This window comes from Neophocaena asiaeorientalis, unplaced genomic scaffold, assembly GCF_003031525.2.
Source record: "Neophocaena asiaeorientalis asiaeorientalis breed wild unplaced genomic scaffold, Neophocaena_asiaeorientalis_V1.1 scaffold67, whole genome shotgun sequence".
Lineage (NCBI taxonomy): Eukaryota > Metazoa > Chordata > Mammalia > Artiodactyla > Phocoenidae > Neophocaena > Neophocaena asiaeorientalis.
Window position 1 is genome coordinate 10,736,438 of NW_020173731.1, and position 12,071 is coordinate 10,748,508.

Below are 12,071 nucleotides of genomic sequence, written 5' to 3' on the forward strand. Positions count from 1 at the left end.
ACAGCAGACACACGTGTGTATATGTGCGCGCACACACACACACACACACACACACACACACACACACACACACACACACACACACACACACACACCAAACAACCGGGAAATGAGCAATTTGATGTAACTATGATCAGAAAAAATGTCTGGACCATGTGAGAGTTTCGTACACTTCATTCCATCATCAAGATGGGACTGTCCTGCCCTGCCCTCTTTCAGGTATGGATACCCAGCCCCACATTAATGCAGTGTCTTGCCAGCTGCCTCCAAACCACACGTGAGCAGAGGGCTAAGAACATTTCTTCCGTTTACTTCAGACCTGGTGGAAACCCTGAGCCTTCCAGATAGGGCTGAATTCCATTTTCTTGTTTCCCCTTCTCCTGATAAAGGAGCTCTCTTGTGGCCTTTCTAGTAGGTACAGCATAACAAAAGAGGTGAAATAATAAAAACACACCTTTTCCTGTCTGAAGCCTGCTTTCTTTGGTTAGATATATTCTGGAAAGAGTGCACAAGAGAAGATGATTTATGTGAAAATCATATGGAATAAGTAATCCTAATCAATATTGCTAAGCTGACTTGATCAATCTTTCAAAATTAAGTAGCTTTAAAGATATTTTTAATGAAGTGTTTAAAAAGATTTTTTGGCAGCATTCATTAGCTTATTGTCTTTAAAATGAAGAATTTGAGCTATAAGAGAACAAGACAGGGAGATGAGAGCCAGGCTCCTCCTCCTGGGTCTGTCACTTGCCAACTGTGTGACCTGGGACAGGTAGAAGTCCTTTCTAGGCCCAGCACTTGACAGTACTCCTAAGGCTCTTTCTAGCCCTCAGCATTCTGTTCTTTAAAGACTGGAGGAGGGGAAAGGGAAGCATAGCTGGATGGAAATGGAATATTTTGAAAGAAAAGAATACTTCTTTCCATTTTATAATATCATCCAGCCTCTTTCATATTGCTAGACTTTTCTCCCCTAATTGAATATGCAGTTTTGAAGAATCAAGAAAAGGAGGAAACATAAATACACCAAACTAATAATGACTATAACCACAGAAACAGAGAAGGTCAAAAACTGTGAGACTCCTGAGATTTTCTTTTTGTGAAACATCAATAAAATTATTGATTTCCTAGAAAAATATAATTAGCAATATGGACTCCATAAGGCACAGAAAACATAAACAGACTAAAGCCAAAGCAAAATAACAAGAAAACAATTTGGGATCCAAGTTCAGCTCCCCTCTAGCTGCTAGGGGCAGAGAACTTGGAGTCAGACAGCTTGGGTTCACATCCCAGCTCATCCTCTGTATGAGTTGGGTCTACTTATTTAAGCTCTCAAAGCCTCTGTTTTCTTGTCTGTAAGATGAGAGCAATAATAACTAATTCTCAGGATTAGATAGATGAATATAAATGATACCTACTTCTGTGAATGAAATAAGATGCAGTAGGAGAAGCAGCTATTCTAGCTTCTGTCACAAAGTAATAAGCATCCTATAAATGGCAGCTATTATTATTTAGAAATTAAAAGCATTATAAAAACTATGTACTCAGGGCTTCCCTGGTGGCGCAGTGGTTGAGAGTCCACCTGCCGATGCAGGGGACACGGGTTTGTGCCCCAGTCCGGGAAGATCCCACATGCCGCGGAGCGGCTAGGCCCGTGAGCCATGGCCGCTGAGCCTGCGGGTCCGGAGCGTGTGCTCCGCAACAGGAGAGACCACAACAGTGAGAGGCCTGCGTAACACACACACACACACAAAAAAAACTATGTACTCAAAATTTGTGTCCAGATAGTTTTACAAATGAGTTATTTGAAATTTTTAAAGAACACAGGGCACCAAAAAAAAAAAAAAAAAGGAAAACTCTCCAGGCTCATCTCACTTATGAATACAGAGGTAAATACATAATATTATATCAAAAGTTACTCCAGGGGACTCAGGCTCCCTGACTTCAGACTATAATACAAAGCTACAATAATCAAAACAGTATGCTACTGGCACAAAAACAGAAATATAGATCAATGGAACAGGATAGAAAGTCCAGAGATAAACCCACGCACCTATGGTCACCTGATCTATGACATAGGAGGCAAGAACGTACATGGAGAAAAGACAGTCTCTTCAATAAGTGGTGCTGGGAAAACTGGACAGCCACATGTAAAAGAATGAAATTAAAACACTCCCTAACACCATACACAAAAATAAACTCAAAATGGATTAAAGACCTAAATGTAAGGCCAGATACTATAAAACTCTTAGAGGAGAACATAGGCAGAACACACTTTGACATAAAACGCAGCAAAATATTTTTTAATCCACCTCCTAAAGTAATGAAAATAAAAACAAAAATAAGCAAATGGGACCTAATTAAACTTAAAAGCTTTTGCATAACAAAGGAAACCATAAACAAAATGAAAAGACAAACCTGAGAATGGGAGAAAATATTTGCAAGTGAAGCAACTGACAAAGGGTTAATCTCCAAAATATACAAATAGCTCATGCAGCTCAATATCAAAAAAACAAACAACCCAATCAAAAAATGGGTGGAAGATCTAAATAGACAATTCTCCAAAGAAGACATACAGATGGCCAAAAAGCACATGAAAACATCACTAATTATTAGAGAAATGCAAATCAAAACTGCAATGAGGTATCACCTCACATGGCTCAGAAAGGCCATCATCAAAAAATCTACAAACAATAAACACTGGAGAGGGTGTGGAAAAAGGGAACCCTTCTACACTGTTGGTGGGAGTGTAAATTGGTACAGCCAATAGGGAGAACAGTATGGAAGTTCCTTGAAAAACTAAAAATAGAACTACCATATCATCCAGCAATCCCACTCCTGGGCATATACCCAGAGAAAACCATAATTTGAAAAGATACATGCACCCCAATGTTCACTGCAGCACTATTTACAATAGCCAGGACATGGAATCAACCTAAATGTCCATCGACAGGAATGGATAAAGAAGATGTGGTATATATATATACAATGGAATGTTACTCAGCCATAAAAAAGAATGAAATAATGCCATTCTCAGTAACATAGATGGACCTAGAGATTGTCATACTGAGTGAAGAAAGTCAGGCAGAGAAAGACAAATATCATAGAATATCACTTATGTGTGGAATCTAAAAAAACAAAAAGGTACAAATAAACTTAGTTACAAAACAAATAGAGTCACAGATGTAGTAAACAAACTTATGGTTACTGGTGGGGAATGGGACGGGGCGGGGAAGGATAAACTGGGAGATTGGGATTGACACATCCACACTATTATATATAAAATAGATAATTAATAAGGACCTATTGTATAGCACAGGGAACTCTGCTCAATACTCTGTAATGACCTATGTGAGGAAAGAGTCTAAAAAAGAGTGGATATATGTATATGTATAGCTGATTCATTTTGCTCTACAACTGAAACTAACACAACGTTGTAAATCAACTATAGTCCAATAAAAGATTTTTTAAAAATTAAAATAAGTTACTCCAGGGATATACAGGAAATTAATTATTACAATAATAAAAGCTAACGTTGAGTATTTGCCATGTGGTTTATTTATCTTCTTGCTCTACAAGAACAGATATTATTGCCATTTCCTAAATGAGGACACCAAGGCTTGGAGAGGTTGACCAATTTGCCCTGGTCCCCGCACTGGAAGAGTCAAGTTTTTTGGTTGTTTTTTTTGTTTTTTTAATTAATTTATTTCAGTTTTGTCTGTGCTCGGTCTTCGTTTCTGTGCAAGGGCTTTCTCTAGTTGTAGCAAGTGGGGGCCGCTCCTCATCGCAGTGTGCGGGCCTCTCACTGTCGCGGCCTCTTGCGTTGCGGAGCACCGGCTCTAGACGCGCAGGCTCAGCAGTTGTGGCTCACGGGCCTAGTTGCTCCGCAGCATGTGGGAGCTTCCCAGACCAGGGCTCAAAACTCTGTCCCCTGCACTGGCAGGCAGACTCTCAACCACTGCGCCACCAGGGAAGCCCCAAGAGTCAAGTTTTAAACTCAAGCCCATCTTGACTCAAAAGTCTAACCCTCAATCATTACAAGGAGCTGCCTTTTATATACTATAAATACAACATGGATAAATCAAATATTTTAAATGAAGCTGGAAGTTTCTCCAACCTATAATAATAATACTGAATATTTATTGACCATGTTCTCTGCGTACTTTCACATGTATTAATTCATCTGATTCTCACAACCACCTTAGGAGGTAGGTACTATTATTATTTCCATTTTACAGAGGACAAAACTCAGACACAGAGAAGTACTTTGGCCAAGATAATGAGAAGAGTTCATGAGGCTTTGTGCCCAGACAGGCTGGTGCTGGAGCCTCAGCCAATAACTGATGCAATGGAGCAAGGAAAAGTCAAGTTTATTCTTATTTGCAAAAGATGTGATTTTATACCTAGAAATCCCAAAAGAAGCAATTGAAAAACTAGTGAAATTAATGAGACTGCTCAAGAAAGCCCTGAGGGCATGATAAATATTCTAAAATTACCAGCCATTCTTTGCTGGTAATTATTGCCATTAGTAGCAATAATATTGCTATTACTATAGCAACAGCCAGTTAGAAAATGGAATTGGGGACAGGGGGAGCCAGGAACCTTAGCAAACATCGCAACATATATATCTAAGAATAATTTTAAATATAAGAATTATTTTGAAGAAAATTTTAGAAATTCACTGAGAAATCTAAAAGACTTTTAAAAAGTCTTTGAAAGAAAGACATCTCATGGGTTTCAGATTGGGAAGCTAAAAGACTAAATATAAATCACTTTGAAATTGATTTATTGGTCCAATATAATTCCAGTCAAAATTAGAATAAGAATTTTCTACACCTCAAAATTATTCAAAAATTTATCTGGGGAAAAAATAATAACAATCCAGAAGGGTTGAAACTTGTTTGAAAAGGAATTGTGACAAAGTGGGTTCCAGACATACCACTTTTTAAAAGTAGTGTAGACTTGTAAAATATAACTACGTATAACATATATATTATAAAAGTGGTTCACGAAGCAGGGGGAGGAAAGGAAAGGGTTATTTAAGAAATTTTGCACACAGGATAATGAATTAGCTACCTATAGGGAAAAAGAAAATATCTTCGATTCAGACACGATATGACAAAATAAATTCCAAAGGGATTAAGGAGGTAAATATTTTTAAATTGAGACATTAAAATCAGAACGAAATAGGATCGGATATTCACATATTCAATAATATTTATTAAATCCCCAGATGAGAGAAAACTTTCTCAGTTTATGTGCAACAGAAGAAATCACAAAACAATACAAGAAAAATAGATTTGGTTCTATAATATTAAAACTTAATATGTTAAAATAAAATTTAAAGGCAAACAGACAAAAAAACTAGAGAAAGTATGCGCAACACAATTTTAAAAGATTTTACGTTTTGCTGTTACAAAAATTGTTAAGAAAAATCCTAGCACTCCCCAAATGATAAATTGGTAAAAGGCGAGAACAGACAATTCAACAAACAATTTGGAATGAGATCAAAGGTGTTATTGCAAGGTAGTTCTACCCACTGTGGATTATAAAAGTGAAAAATGGAAAACAATCTGATTGAAAAACAAAGATTAAATAAATTAGGGCAAAGGTATAGGATGGAATATTATACACTTAAAATTATGTTTAGGAAAAATTAATCTAAGGAAGGAGTCTTCTGTGAAAAAGTACAAGACAGTTATATTTAGCTTGTACTTTATCAGTGTATATATATATATACATTATATATATACAGTATACAATATACAATATGATCACAGCCCTGTAAAATGTAAATATAAAAATAATGAATATTTGCAAAGAAAAAAAAATCTCTGGGTCATTAAAATTTTTTTGTCTATTAGCTTAATAACCCCCACCCCTCAATTCGTCTGATTCAGTTAATCAAATCCAGAATAACTCATTGATCATTATTTTGCGTATCAAATATAAATTTTCTCATGAAAATACATTTATGAAAATTAAATTGGGGAATCTATTTTCAAAACAGGGAAATGGAAGAAAATATACCTAAATGTTAACAAAACTAGGTACTGAAATGTTCTGGATGATTTTTTCCAATCAGGAAAATATTTTAAGAGTATGGAAACAAGTCTAGAATTTCTGAGTAGCTTAAATTAGCATGAGACCAAATTTATCTACATAAACATTTTATTTACATCTAAATTCTATCTCACCATATTAATATAACATTGAGATAATCAGCTAAATGCCTGAATTTCAGTCAATCAAATATTTATTGAGTGGTCTCTGTGTGTGGTCCTGGGTGAAATACCCTGATGGCCACAAAGGAGAGAACGCTACCTGAACTTCCAAGAGTTCATGTTGTTCTTGGAAAATCAAGACATTAATGTGTAAAAAAAATCAAAAAATACAAGAGATGCCACAACAAAGCATGATGAATTGTCAGAAGGCGTGTTATCAATAGTACGTAATGTTTTAGAGGAAAAAGAGATCCCCATGCGAAGCAGCCGCAAGGCACAGGGATATTAGCTCGGTGCTTTGTGACAGCCTGGAGGGGTGGGATGGGGAGAGTGGGAGGGAGGGAGATGCAAGAGGGAAGACATATGGGAACATATGTATATGTATAGCTGATTCACTTTGTTATAAAGCAGAAACTAACACACCATTGTAAAGCAATTATACCCCAATAAAGATGTTTAAAAAAAAAAAAAGAGATCCCCATGCAATAGAATATTCAGAGAGGATTCACTGAGCGGGTATTATTCGAAGAACACAGGGTGATGGTTGGGTGGAGAGTGGGGAGCACAGCACTCCAGCTAAAGGTGTCTGCCGACCCTGGCTGTAGGGGACAGTTTTAGCGGAATTAATTGTCTTCAACAAAGTTCACTATAGATTTGACCACATGGGAATAAGATGATTTGGGAGAAAGCTGAGTATGCTGCCAGGCAACCTTACAAGTAAGGGCAGGAAAATGGTGAGGAACAGGGACTTAGTGGCCAGGTGAACTGGGCTGGGGATTCCAACTCCGGCCTTCCTTAGCTGTGACTTGCTTTCTCTTGTCAGGCCCCAGTGTTTTATGGGAAAAATGAGGACGTCACCTGTTTCATTTTTTTAACTCACACATATTTTTTGCTTACTTTATGCCAGCATCATGCAAAACATTTTGCATAAATTATCTCATTTAAGCCTCAAAATTGCTTATGTGGTAGATAATATTGCTGTCCCCATTTTACATATGAGAAAACCAGGCTCTAATCCGCCATGCAGGAGAAAGAATTCAAACCCAGGCTGTTTGGAGCGAGAGCCTTCGCCACACTGCACATAGCATTTAAGAAGCTTAGTCGAGTGCCTGGCATATATAGGTGCACAACAGGGGTGATCCTCACACCAGAACAGAACGTTCAACCCCAAATTGTCTTACCTATATAAATGCACCCATTTCCACAGGGGCTCACACATGATTTTCAGGTGGGAGGTATAAGCAACCCATAAACAAAGCTATATGGTCCTGGGAGGTCCTTGGTCCTAAACAGTCCCTGCTCCTATGACTGTCACCATGTCCACGCACCAGGAGACAGAGAAGGTCCAAGTACCTAGCTGTGAAAAGGAAGGAAATCGCATCTGACAAACACCACGGAGAAGAGGACAACAGAGGGTTAGGGCGTCACCTCTGTCCTGGGTATCAGAGAAATTGTCTCTGGATTTCCTTCAGCTCTGGTCACCATTGCAGGGGCCTCACCCCAGGCAGTTGGGACGCATCTGGACTATAAAATGAGAACCTGGATCAACATTCCAGCTCGGCAACTTTCTAAAGTCAGCCACCTTGGACACCTTGCTTCCTCTCTCTGAGTCTCAGTTTCCCTGTCTAGAAACTGAAAGGGGTGAGATAAATAGATTTAGTTCTGACATTTTGTTGTTCCATGAGAATTCCATGAGTCTAAAATGACATAAAGGATAAGACTCAAATTAACCAGAAATAGCAACTTTGAATCTCAACCAGCTAAGCCACATTTCCAGTCACACAGATTAATAGGTGCAGGCACAGCCAATTTTTTAGGAGGGAAAATAAGTCATCCAAAATCTCTAACTAGTAATTTGATGGAAAGCATTTTTTGCAAGAAAGTACTTGAGATGAATGCAACTTGATGATTTGGGGGAAAGCATTTTTACAATTACCTGAGATGAATGAAACTTAGTACCGAGACTAAATCAGCAGGACAAAGAATTGCAAGCAACTTCAGGAGTCATTTTGCTAGTTCTACAAAGCTCCAGGTGAATTGGAGGGGCCAACTAAATTTTATAGAATTGACCAATTAAATTTTAGAGAAACTAAACACCTTCCTCAGATTATGCTCAGTTTGTGAGCCCTTTTGGTGGCTGGGACCATGTCTAGTCCATACTTTAGCTCCACAATTCCTGGCACAATATTTAGAGACAACGTGTGGGGGAAAGCACTTTGTAACATTCTGTACTCATCGCAGTTCAATCAGTTTGCACATAATAAACACTGTTTAAGCTTGATGGGGGGCACTTGATGTCCCTGAGTCTCAATTTTCTCCTCTGTTAATTAGAAAGCCAAAGGTCTCCCTCACATAATTTGTCAAGAGGAGTAAGTGAGACCATGGAACTTTCCAGCACTGTTCCTGCCTCATTACTGGGTCTCAGGGCCATGGGCATGTCTCCTGTGGAGTCCAGTAGGACCTCATGCTCAGAAGGACCCCACGATGGGTTTAGTGCTCTGCTGTTGCCATCTTTAAATTCTCAATAATTTTTTAAAAGGGGTCCAAGATGTCCATTTGCACGGGGCCCTGCTGATTACACAGCTGATCCTACTCAAGGCATTGTACTGAGTAGGGTTGCCGAAGCCCACACAGGGTCAGTGCCTCGAACAAGAGCAGAGTCGACCAATAACCAAGTCTTCCTTGAGTGCCTGGTCTACACTTCTGAGCTCCCAGGCTGCAGGGACAATGGAGAGAAGCCTGCTCTAAGAACACTCTTCTATGCTAAAGTATTCTAGAAGAGTTTTCTGTCACTGACTTCAGTCAAGTCACTCAACACCTTTGTGCCTCAGTTTCCTCAATCATAAAGAGAAGCTATGAACAGCGCCTATATTTTCAGAGTTGTTGTGAGGATTAAATGAATTAATCTACGTGATGCTCTTAACAGTTCCTGGGACATAGTAAGCTCTATGTTAGAGTCAGCTATTATATTTTGCTGTTGTTGTTGTTGGCTTTTCCTTGCCCAGATGTTTGCCTGGCTTTTTTTTTTTGACATAACATTTTTAAACTGCCAGGCTGGTTCCCTTCCCTCCACACATCCCAGTTCTTTGTAGCTCAGAATGAATCTTAAGGGAAAAACTCCCGCAGGGAGATATTCTCTGGGATCTGGTTCCCAGTTGACTTTAAAAGAGTAAATAATTTATAGCTACTATTGATGGAGTACTGGAGTGGGCACTAAATGTATATTTTCTGTAATCCTCATAGCAACACTGAAAGGTGGCTGGTTTTTTTTTTTTTTTTTGCGGTAGGTGGGCCTCTCACTGTTGTGGCCTCTCCCGTTGCGGAGCACAGGCTCCGGACGCGCAGGCTCAGCAGCCATGGCTCACGGGCCCAGCCGCTCTGCGGCATGTGGGATCTTCCCAGACCGGGGCACGAACCCGTGTCCCCTGCATCGGCAGGCGGACTCTAAACCACTGCGCCACCAGGGAAGCCCGGGTGGCTGGTTTTATACCCATTTTACAGATGAGGAAACTGAGGATTACAAACGTTTAGCAAAGTTCTTTGGATCTGGTTCTGTCTGCATCCAAAGTTTATTTACCTTCTAGCCAGAGCCCTGAAGGACACTGCTGCTACTGAAGACAGATCTCAGGTCTCAGGAGCAAGAGACTAATGTCCATAAAGTGCACACTGGCAAACCTTAAGTTCACTCCAAGCCAATGGCAATTGAATTCCACACCCTGGCATTCTAACACATAAACAGAGAACCTCCTCTGAAACTTCTACACATACGTGTTCACAAACAGACACACACTCCTCAAACTAATATAAAGTCCTACGTGCCCAGACAATACTTACCCCCAGGACCATGAGAAAGTTCTGATCCCAGCCTGTGTTTCAGCAATGTCCTGATGGAAACATCTCCCTCACCAACCCCCAGCCCCACCCGGAAGCTTCTCAGTCACTGGAGGTCAGTCGCCAATGTTTCATCATTTTCAGCAGGGTGAGGGCATGCTGCTCAGAAGATATTAATCTAGCTCAGTTTTGTAGAGCGGGGTGAAGCAACAGACAACACCTCCTGTCTCTCTTGGCAGGGCTCTACCCTACTGCTCCATGCAGACAGTTTACGTCGATGGAGGTTAGTAGTCTCTTTCCCTCCATGTGAACAAATGTTTAAATTCCACAGATATGCACACGTCCCAGTAGAGCGGAAAGAGCCCTGGAGGAGAAGTCAAGAGGCCTGGGTTCAAGTCCCGGCTCTGGCACTAACTTGCCATATGAGCTCAGACAAATCACTTTCCCACCAGTGGACTCATGACCTTCCTTTGTAAAATGAAGAAGTGGGTCTCTACATATTAGCAAAGGTCCCGTCCAGCTCACCTCATCTCTGAATCTGTGTGTGATACGACCATAGATTATTATGAGTGTGTATATGGGACGTACGGCAACTGATAAGGATAATTTTTTAAGGACTTCTTCACCGTTAAACATTGAATGAGGCCGCCCTCAGACGGCTGTTGCAGTTTGTATGACAGTGCCAAGGAAGGGAAGGAAGGTCAATTGCAGGCTTTTGGGGGGTGTCTCAGGCTAAACCCCCACAACCTAAATTTGGGAGTGAAAAAGAACAGGAGGAGTATAAAATGATCCTGAGATAAAACAAAGAAAACAGTACTTTATAGGCCTCTGTGATGTCACCTCCCTGCTCGCAACAAGATAACCAATATAGAATAATGGCTTCCAAGTCAGATATATTCAGGTTTGAAAGCTGGCTGTACTACTTGGTAGCTGGTTGACTTGGGATAAGTTACTTAACCTCTCTGGTTCTCAGTCTTTTCATAGGTTAATAATAAATGTCTAATTTTTAAAAATCTCATAAGGCTTTTTAAAGTTAAATGATACAAATAAATAGGCAAAACACTTAACAGAAGCTCCTTTCTCTGGTACACAACAAGTGGTAGCTATTTACATTTTTATTCTCTAAATTAAAGTTAGAAATCCACCCCTTGGGCTGAGTGCTGCTCAGTGTTTTCCGACCCGCAATGTATTATCAGTTCGCTGAGGAAATATGTCTATAGCTACAGTCTTCTTTCCTTTGCAGAGCTATGTTAAGAACAGGAAGCGCCATCCTTACTCAAAGTTTAGGAATGCATGGGGATCCTGGAAGCTCTACAGAATGATTTCCTAACTGGGTTTTCAGCACCCTCCAGGTTCATCCTTACACTGTCAACATACACCTCGCTGCTCCTGACTCTGCCAGAGTCTCTCAGTTTTTTTTTTGGGGGTTTTTTTTTTTGCGGTACGTGGGCCTCTCACTGTTGTGGTCCCTCCCATTGCGGAGCACAGGCTCCGGAGGCACAGGCCCAGCAGCCATGGCTCACGGGCCCAGCCACTCCACGGCATGTGGGATCTTCCCAGACCAGGGCACGAACCCGTGTCCCCTGCATCGGCAGGTGGACTCCCAACCACTATGCCACCAGGGAAGCCCCTCTCTCAGTTATTAACTCTAGCTACAGTTAACCTACAGGAATCAAGCCAAGAATGTTGACCCAATACCTTGATTACCCTTTTACCTGAACACGGGGTAGATACTGCAGCAGCCAGGGTTGTGTATCATTCACACTGCTCTGCTCTTCTGTGTAGACCACTCTTGGACTAGAACCTTCCGTGATGCCTCTTCAAGGCTCACAATATCATGTAGTTGTTAAGGAGTTTTGAGCATGACATATTTGGGGTCCTCCATGTGTGTACTCTCACTACGACAGTGTTGCAACAATAGAAAGTCCACTTGACTTGGACCTCAGGAACCTGGAGCCCCAAGGCATTCGACCTCTCTGGACTACATTTTCTCCATAGACAACTGCAAGTAGTTTTGATTCA

The 12,071-nt window shown here is 40.5% G+C and overlaps 1 protein-coding gene across 2 annotated transcripts in view; it reads right to left on the minus strand.

Annotated features, from left to right (window-relative positions):
* The window catches only part of RHEX (regulator of hemoglobinization and erythroid cell expansion), a 17,574-nt gene extending 7,186 nt beyond the window's left edge, over positions 1-10,388 (minus strand). Inside the window, exon 1 of one of the 2 annotated variants that reach the window (XM_024751093.1) lies at positions 10,053-10,388. The gene's annotated coding sequence lies outside the window, so the exon portion shown is untranslated. The remainder of the gene's footprint in view (positions 1-10,052) is intronic. The other variant, XM_024751095.1, reaches the window with a different exon arrangement.
* Positions 10,389-12,071: the final 1,683 nt, after the last annotated feature.